General features: G+C 39.2%; 1 protein-coding gene across 1 annotated transcript in view; it reads right to left on the minus strand.

Moving 5' to 3' along the window:
• Positions 1-10,386, minus strand: part of THSD4 (thrombospondin type 1 domain containing 4) — an 818,615-nt gene that overhangs the window by 341,692 nt on the left and 466,537 nt on the right. The gene's annotated exons all lie outside the window — the stretch shown is intronic.

Raw genomic sequence — 10,386 nt, forward strand, 5'->3', positions numbered from 1 at the left:
AAAGAAAATGAAAACAAACAAACAAACAAACAATGGGGTATTCGACTTACATCAGAACTGAATTACAACTGAGTCATCAGAACAGGACTCCATCCATCATAAATCAGAGACTCCCTGTATAATAAAAACTGTCAGACAACTTTAATTTGTTAGCAGAGACTCAATGAGTAAGAAAGATGAGTTTTTTTTTAACTGTCTTAGAAGAGTCAGATTAAAAAAAAAAAAAAAAAAAGAGTGGAGGTGTGAGACTATAAAAATCTTCCAAGAAAGCACAGATTTAAGGGATTTTAAGCCAAGCACTGAGATTGCTGTAGATGGGAATGGTCCACTCACCACGGGTGCTCCAGTTTTGTGTATACATGCTGGGTAAATCAGGGCAGAGTGGTGATGATAGTATCCCAGGAACAGTGTGTGGAATAAATAAGGTTCATCTACGTAGGCTGCAAACTGCATAGCACCACAGACACATGTTACTCTATTTTATTCCCTCATTATTTTCTTTAGCTTCATCTCCTCTTCCAGGACACCACCTGGATCCCATTTTAGAGGATCACAGATATTTTATTAAGGAGTGCTAACCAATTGCTAAGCTTTTGGACATCCTATTTCCTGTGGTATGATGACGAGAGTGTTTCCACTTGGTCCAAGAGCCCTTCAGAGGCCCAGAATAAGTGCTGCATTATAAAACCTGGGTCTCTGACCACAGGTCTGATTTGGGTAATTAGAATGTGTGTCATCTTGCAAGGAGAGCAACTCCAAGGTCATCAGATCTGCCGATCCTCTGAAAAAGATGCTAAGATTTTGCTGGAGTGTGCCCTGAAAAACAGCCAAGGCACAAATTAACACCCACTTTCCGGTAATGGGAATGGTTCCTGAGAAAGCCACTTCCGTAAAACCCGAGGCAACCTGGAATAATGCAGGAGCCAAGACACAATTTATGACTTCACAAAGAATATAGAACTCTGATCCAGCAGCATACTAGCTGCTGGGTTTTTTCCTTTCCCACAAACTGCATTTTAAAGGACTGGCATTCTCAATTTACAAGCCCAGCCTTTGAGAGGGATGCTTTAGATAGCTGAAAATGTATAGAACATCAGGGCTGAAGACAATGGTGAAATTGGGTCCTCTTAAATCCCATCATCTTAGAGGTAGTAACCAGGAGGGAAAGTAAGTAACTTGTCCATGATCACCCTGAAACCAAGGTATTGGTTCACTTCTCTTTCCAGCTTCACAAAATTACTCTACCAAATGCAAACATCGAGCAGGTTATCACATTAACATTTTAAAAGAAATGTTTTTCATTTCACATTATCAGAGTCCAAAAGGCATTGCTTGGGAGATGGAGCTAGACAGCATCAAAGGTAATTTCTAATCCAAGAGATTATGCTTCTGTAAGAGAAGTACTATCTAATGGGCGGAGGTGTCAAAGTTACACTCCATGGGTTAAGGTGATAAAAGATAACACATTCATTCACTGCTAGTGAGAATATAAATTGGTACAACTATTCTGAAAAGAAAATTTGGCAGTACACATCAAATGCCTTAAAAATGTCCAAACGTTTTGCCTCAGGATTTCTACTTTTAGGAGATTTTCCCTGAGGATTTAACTGGACAAGTGAGCAAAGATGTACGTACAGTATGTTCTCTTATAAAATGGTAGTAGGTGGTAAGAAAAACAAACCAACCAACCTGGAAACAACTTAAATATGTAACAGCAGAAGTCTAGTGAAACAAATTTGAGCATGGCTATCCATGGAACTGACTCGACAGCAATGAGTGTTTTGTTCTTTTTTAATAGAAGTCATGTCATCTATTTATAGCCAAATGTTCATGATATGTTGTTTACAAAGCATACTGCAAAACATTATAAAAGCATATTATAAATACCATATACAGTATCATCCTGTTTTTTTTAAAATATATTCAGTAACTCCCCTAAGATTGTAAGGGGTATCATGTTTAAATTTAGTGGGATCCCCAGGTGTAACTATAATTTGAACCTCAGTATTAAGTACACAAGGAGGTTTGGTGGTGCAATGGGTAAGGCATTTGAGTGCTAACCAGGTCAGTGGTTCAAATCCACCAGCTACTCTGTGGGAGGAAGATGGGGCAATCTACTTCCATAAATATTTACAGCCTTGGAAACCCTACAGGGGTTGCTATGAGTTGGAATCAACTCAATGGCAGTGGGTTTGGTTTTGCTTATTAAATAAACATTTACAAATTGGGTATTTGGGCAGATATTAAAGTTAACTTAGGACTTAATTTGTAGATGAAAATAGCCATCATTGTCCTTTTATTTGATCCTATTTTTGTTAAGATAAAGTAGTTTCATTTACTGGCAGACAATAAAAAGTACCAGAGATTATCATTGGATAATAGGACCTTTGGAGGTTTTAAATTTTCTTTTGTTTATTTATACTTGCTATTTTTTTTGCAATGAATATGTATTGATTAAGTCATAAAAAGACTTTTTAAAAGGTCTTAGAAATGAAAGAGGTTTATTATTTATTACCTAAGATTGATATCAACAAAAGAATAACCTTAATACCTCCTCTACTGGCAGGTTCTTCTAGTCAGATGGTGATCCTTATCTCTATTCCAGCATCTGTCAAGTCCTCCTAATTACTCCTGCAGGTGGCCAAGCCGGAAGAGGCTCTTTCCATCATAGGTGCCATTAAGAGCCTCATACTCAGGACAGGAATGTGACCTCAGTGACTTCTGTTCTTCCTTCCCCACGGACCTGCCTCCCTTTTGCTCTCTGGCTTCTGCATCTGATTCTTCCTTACCTTCCCTCTCACATAGATCACATAGAGAGTGTGATGTATCCAAAGGGCCCTTTGCTTTGACATCAGTTGGTCTGAGTTCAAGAACTGATTTTTCCATTGACTTGCTGCCAAATTTAAACAAGCCTCTTCACTTCTCTGAGCCCAAGTTTTTTCTTTTGTAAAGGTATAATTTTCATAAAATAAAATGCACAACTTTTGAAGCGTATAGTTCATCAAGTTTGGACAAATATTTACACTCATGTATTGACCATCTCAATAAAAATAAAGACCATGTCCACTACCTAGAAAGTTCCTTCCTGCCCCTTTCCATTCAATTGTTCCAAATTGATGCATCCATTTTCTGATTTCTGTCACTAGAGCTTAGTTCCACCTGTCCTAGAACTTCACCTAAATGGATCCTATAGACAAACTCTTTTATATCTGGCTTCTTTTGCTCAACATAATGTTACTGAGATTGATTTGTGATGTTATATGTATCAGTAGCTTGTTCCTTTTTGTTGCTCAGTATATTCATATGCCACAATTTGTTTATCTATTTACCTGTTCATGGACAAATGTTGTTTGGGTTGTTTTCAGTTTGGTGCTATGATGAACAGAACTTCTATTACCATTCATTTTCAAGTCCTTTTTTTCTCTCTCTCTTTCTATTTATGTGCATGTATGTGTGTACATCTGTTTTCATTTCTCTTCAGTAAGTATCAGAGAATAGATGTAGGTTTAGTTTCATAAGAAATTTTCCAAGAGTTCTCCAAAGTGGTTGTGCCATTTTACATGCTTCCCAGTAATGTATGAGGGCTCAGATTGCTCCACACCCTCACCAACACTGGGTATTGCCAGTCAAGTGCTATTGCCATCAAGTGGTAGTGTCATTATTGACTTTTCATATACCATCTTTTGGTATGTGTTGATTTAAGCCTCTTACTCATTTTATTGGGTTTGTTAGTCTTCTTATTGCTGGAATTAGCAGCTCTGGTGGTATACTGGGTAAGGCATTTGGCTGCTAACCAGAAGGTCAGTGACTTAAACCTACAAGCTGTTCTGTGGGAAGAAGATGAGGCAATCTACTTCCATAAAGATTTACAGCCTTGGAAATACAATGGGGGTTGCTATGAATCAGAATTGACTTGATGGCAGTGGGTTTGTTTATTTTCATTTTTTGAAAAAATATTCTGGATATAAGTCCTTTATCATGTAAAATGGTTTTAAGGATATCTTTCCTGCCTGCCTCAAACGTGCATAATGAGGAGCAAATCAGATAATGCTATGACAGTCCAAGAAATTTTTAAGAAGTGACTTTTTTGATGAAAATCACAATGCTGCTATTTGTAAGAAACAGTAAAACTGGGACGAAATGCAATGCAAAGATGGTGCAGTCTCTATGTACAAGAATGACAGAAAACTCTTAGCTCTGTCTTATCATCTAGAAAGTGTCTTAACAGTGGTGGAGGGATGTGTGGATTACCATGTAATTCTGAATCCCAACATTACTAACATCAATTGGTGTCATAATTATCATTGCTTAAATTTTAGATTCCCCCCACCCACCCACCCACTCTGATCTCTAATTGCTTTCCTTGTTCTTGGAATACTGAGTCTTATGGATTGAATTGTGTCTCCAAAGATGTGTGTTGTAAATCCTAATCTTTATGCCTGTGGTTATAATCCCCTTGTGAATGAATTTTCTGTTATGTTAATAATGCAGGATTAGTGTAAGGTGTGTCTTGAGTTAATCTCTTATGTTGTTGTTGTGTGCTGTTGAGTCATCTCTGACTCATAGCAACCCCTCCTTGGGTTTCCAAGGTGGTATCTCTATGGATAGTAGAGTGCCCAATCTTCCTTCCGAGGAGGGGCTGGTGGGTTTGAACTGCCAACCTTCTGGTTAGCAGTCAAGTGCCTTAGGCACTATGCCACCAGAGCTGAATCTCTTATAAGAGATAAAAATGAGTAGCTTAGGCAAGCAGAGATGGGGGAAGACACATGCCAAGCCACATAAAGATGACCAAGGAGCCAAGGAATAAGAACTTTCCCCCAGAACTAACAGAGAAAGATAAGCCTTCCTCCAGAGGTGGCACCCTAAATTCAGACTTCTAGAATCCAAAACTGTGAGAAAATAAACTTTTGTTTGTTAAAGCCACCCACTTATGGTATTTCTGTTATAGCAGCACTATATAACTAAGACATTGAGTTTGAACTTCCTGAACCCAAGATTTATGTTTTTAATTTCTTGTGTGGCTCATCTGGATTCCCAGATTTTTACCTGCTCAGCTGGCTCTAAGGAGCTCTGGTAGTGTAGTGCCTAAGAATCTGACTGCTAACCAGAAGGCTGGTGGTTTAAACCCACCAGCGACTCCTAGGAAGGAAGGTTGGGCAATCTACTTCCACAGTGATACTGGCTCATAAACTCATGGAGGGGTTGTTTGAGTTGGGTCCGACTTGATGGCACATAACAACAACAACAACCACTCCTCAGAAGGAAGAATGGGCAATCTACTTCCACAGTGATACTGGCTCATAAACTCATGGAGGGGTTGTTTGAGTTGGGTCCGACTTGATGGCACATAACAACAACAACAACCACTCCTCAGAAGGAAGAATGGGCAATCTACTTCCACAGTGATACCGCCTCGGAAACACAAGGAGGGGTTGATATGAGTTGGATCTGACTTGGCGGCAGTGAGAACCTGGATTTGTTTGTTTATTTATTTATTTATTTATTTTCTCTTGGTTCTGTCCTGGGTCCAGCCTACTCCATTCTCTCCCTGGCTACACTTGCCCACGATCAACCAGACTTGGTTCCTCAGCCCCTACTCTAGAAATAATATTGCCCAGATGCTTGGTGGAGTATGACGTGGGTTCTGTTTCCCAGGCTAAAATGTTAGCTTGCCTTTAGCATTTAAAGTCTTTATTGTCTGACTCTTGTCACCTTTCTTTCTATTTTTTGTGTATGTGTTAAAAATAAATGTTTGTACAGAAAAATGTATTTATATTTCCTCTATGACATGAAAAGATCAATAAAAATAGTAACAAATGATCACTGAAGTTGACAATTCAATGCTTTTTCAAAAAGAAGAAAAAACCCAGGCCCATGTGATGTTTGATACCTATATATGGTCATTCATTCATTCCGTATTTACTGCTCACCTGCTAGATGTGAAGTGCTGTACTTGGAATTGGTAAAATAAACAAGACTCAGACGCAAAACCTTACACTGAGTTGTTCACTGATTGGTGAGGAAAGTTGACTACTAAACCAAAAGACCAAATGCACTGCTGTTGACCCCTCCTTGGGTTTCTGACGCAGTATCTCTACAGAAGTAGATTGCCCAACCCTCCTTCCAAGGAGTGGCTGGTGGATTTGAACTGCCAGCTGTCTGATTAGCAGTCAAATGCCTGAGGCACTATGCCACCAGAGCTCCCAACTACTACAACATACCAAATCCAACTACTACAACATACTAAATCAAAAACCAAACCTGTTGCTTTTGAATTTTTTCCAACTCATAGAGACCCCATAGGATGGAGTAGAACTGACCCACAGGGTTTTCAAAGCTGTAATTTTTACATAAGCAGAACTGCTACATCGTTCTCCTGCAGAGCAGCTGGTGGGTTCCAACTGATAACCTTCAGGTTAGCAGCCAAGCATTTAAACACTGTGTCACCAGGGCTCCTTTACTACAACTTAAGAAGTGATATAATGCAGGTATAAAGTTCTATAGGCATTCAGGGAAGAAATAGGATATGCATTCCTGCATGCAGTCAGATACTGACAGTGGTGGTGATATTTCACATAAAAGGTTGTATTTGAACAGTCTGTTCAAGGGTAAATAGAAATATGATGGGAAGAAAATGAAGACAGGGAACAGTGTCAACAAAAACATGTTCCTCCAACTCCTTAACCTCCAGAGATCCTAGAAATAACTTACAGACATTGTATTTATGAAAGTCTTGCTGGGATGGTGTATCTCCCAGTGCAAGAGTATCTGAGATACCGAGTACATAGAAAGGGAATACTAATAAACAAGCAAGCAATAGATTGTCTCAATCATAGAGTATCCTATCTTGTTTCTTCCTAATACTGGCACAGTTAGTTTGAGTAACAGCTACCTCACCACTGTTGTTGTTGTTGTTATATGCCGTTGAGTTGGACCTGACTCATAGCGACCCCTTCTTGGGTTTCCGAGGCAGTATCACTACAGAAGTAGATTGCCCCATCTTCCTTCCAAGGAGTGGCTTACCACTAGGTTTTGTGAAAACAAAGGGCAGGTTCATTTTGCTTACTGGTCTGTCCCTAGAGCCCATGCCCAGCACATTGCAAGCACTCAACAGTTACCCAACAAGAGGCAAGTGGAAGCCTGAGCACAGGCCCACTGGGAGGTCCTCCTCCTGCAGGCAAATCTCTTACCTGTGTGTCAGGGACTTTACCCTCTTGCTTTCTAGTTTTCCATTTATATACTGTATCAGCATTTTAAAAAATGTATTGTGGTAAAATATATATAACAGAACATTTGCCATTTTAGTCTTTTTTTTAAGTGTACAATTCAGTGACATTAATTATATTCACTGCATTAGGCAAAAAACCACCATCATTATCCATTTCCAAAAGTTTTTCATCACCTCAAAAAGAAACTGCATTTTCCTTAAACAATAACTCCCCATTTCCCCCTGCTAACCTGGTAACCACTAATAAAGTTTTGTCTCTTGCCTATTCAAGATATTGTATATCAGCATTTTGGTTCTTGCTCTGTGTGTTTAGAACCATTTAAGCCACTACAAGTTAAGGGTGACCTTAGAATATTCTGTGCTTGCTTTTGAAAGGATTTTTGGGGAACTTCTTCTGTAATAGGTGGGGGAAAAACATTGTCCTAGGACTGACTCATAACACTATTACTTACAGAGGCTGTGTTTTAAGAAAGGAGACCTGCCTAAAATATGACCCAGAAAAAGTGTAAATGTATCCTACATCTAATTGGCCAAGGTATGGTTCAATGTAATCACCCCAAGTGTCAGCTTATTAATTATGACACAGAAATAAGGATAGAATAAGTAACTTCTGCACCAAAACTCACTGCCATTTAGCCTATTCTGACTCATAGCGACCCTATAGGACAGAGTAGAATTGCCCCCTAGGATTTCCAAGAATGTGATCTTTACAGGAGTAGAATCTGTCTCCTGTGGAGTGGCTGATAGGTTTGAACCACCAATATTTCAGTTAGAGGTCAAGAGCTTAACCACTGCACCATCAGGATTCCTTTTGACTTTTGCAAAGTGAGGGGTAATTTCTGAAGAAACACCTAACACGGAACTTGATCTTTTCTTGCACAACTGCAGTCCGAGGGTAAAACTAACTCCAAAATAGGTCTCCCACACAATGTGAATGGATATGGGGCAAGGAGCAACCAACCACCAGGGAAATGGAAATTCAAAGCAAAATGAGGATCCACTTCATACCCACTGGGATGGCTAGAATAAAAAAGTCATATACTTGTATGAAATACAATACATTTGTAAGTAATAACACTTGTGCAAGGATGTGGAGAACTCTCACACACTGCTGGTAGGAATGTAAAATGGTGTGGTTGCTGTGAAAAACAGTTTGACGGTTCCTCAAATGGTTAAACATAGAATTACCAGATGACCCAGCAATACCAATCCTAGGCAAAGACTTAGGTGAAAACACATATATGCGAAAAAACTTGAACACTAAAAGTTCGTAGAAGCATTACTGATAGTAGACCAAAAGTAGAAACAACCCAAATGTCCATCAACTGATGAATGGATAAATAAAATGTAGTCTATACATACAATGGAGTATTACTGAGCCTAGAAAAGAAGGAAATGCTGATACAGGTTATACCATAGGAACCTGGAAAGCATCATGCTAGGTAAAAGAAGCTAGTCACAAGGGACCACATATTGAATGATCCCATTTATATGATACATCCAGAAGAGGCAATTCTGTAGACACAGAGGTTATGCTCTGGTAGTGCAGTGCCTAAGGCACTTGACTGCTAAGCAGAACCACCAGCCACTCCTCGGAAGGAAGATGGGGCAATCTACTTCTGTAGTGATAGTGCCTCGGAAACTCAAGGAGGGGTCGCTTTGAGTCGGGTTCAACTTGATGACACATAACAACAACAACACAGAGACAGAGAGTGGATTGGTAGTTGCCTGGGAGTGTGTTAGGAAGAAATGGGGAGTGACTGCTAATGGATATAGACTTTCTGTTTGGGGTGATGAAAAAAAAATTGATGGTAGTGATGGTTGCACAATCTGGTGCATATATGAACAATCATTGATTTAGATCCTTTGTTGTTGTTGTTTGCCGTCGAGTCGGCCCCGACTCATAGTGACCCCTCCTTGGGTTTCCCAGGCAGTATCACTACAGAAGTAGGATTGCCCGACCTTCCTTCCGAGGAGAGGCTGGTGGGTTTGAACCGCCAGCCTTCTGGTTAGCAGTCAAGTGCCTTAGGCACTATGCTACCAGAGCTCCTATGTGAATTGTATATATGTGAATTATATCCCAATAAAACTGTTATTAAAAAAAGGTAGAGTACAGAAGAGTGGCAGAGACCAGAAGTTTAAGCTAAATTCAGAAGAGGATGTGGAGTGAGAGATATCATTGCTGTTGTGAAATAAATCTTGGCTAAAGGTAGGGAATATAAAAAAGATGTTTGCTTGTATTTAACTGACTATGGAAAGGCATTTGAATGTGTGGATCATAACAAATTATGGATAACATTACAAAGAATGAGAATTCTAGTACATTCAATTATGCTTATGTAGAACCTGTACTTGGACCAAGACGCAGTCATTCAAACAGGGCAAGGGGATAGTGTACTTCAAAACTGGAAAAGTATGTGGAGGGTTGGATTCTTTTACCTTACTTACTCAATCTGTACGCTGAACAAATAATCTGAAATGCCAGACGATATGAAGAAGAATGTGGCATCAGGATCATGGAAGACTCATTAAAACCTGTCATATGCAGATGACACAACCTTGTTTGTCTAAAATGAAGACCACTAGAAGCATGTATGATGACAGTCAAAGACTACAGCTTCAGTATGGATTATACTTGAATGCGAAGAAATAAAAAATGCTCACAATTTGACTGATAAGCAACATCACGATAAATGAAGATTTCATTCTACTTGGATCAACAATCAATATCCATGGAAGCAGCAGTCAAGAAATCAAATAATGTATTGCATTGGGTAAATCTGCTCTGAAAGAGCACTTTAAAGTTTTAAAGAGCAAAAATGTCATTTTGATGACTAAGTACTGACCAAAGTTATGGTCTTTTCAATCACTTCCTATGCATGTAAAAGCTGGACAATAACAAAGTAAGACAGAAGAAGAAACTGATGCATTTGAATTGTGGTGTTGGCAAAGAATAATGAATATACTTTAGAACTGCCAGAAGAATGAACAAATCAGTCTTAAAAAAAAATAAAACCTGTTCTGGCAAGATGGCGGACTAGGCAAAAGGACTGCACAGATGCTCTTCAACAAAGAAAAGGGAAACCAATTAACACAGACACAGAAGATAATCTTGGACCCCTGAGCCTTGAAGGGAAGGATACAAAAGTGGACTAAAC

Source organism: Orycteropus afer, unplaced genomic scaffold (genome assembly GCF_000298275.1).
Source record: "Orycteropus afer afer isolate SDZICR_OR568_19922 unplaced genomic scaffold, OryAfe1.0 scaffold00015, whole genome shotgun sequence".
NCBI lineage: Eukaryota > Metazoa > Chordata > Mammalia > Tubulidentata > Orycteropodidae > Orycteropus > Orycteropus afer.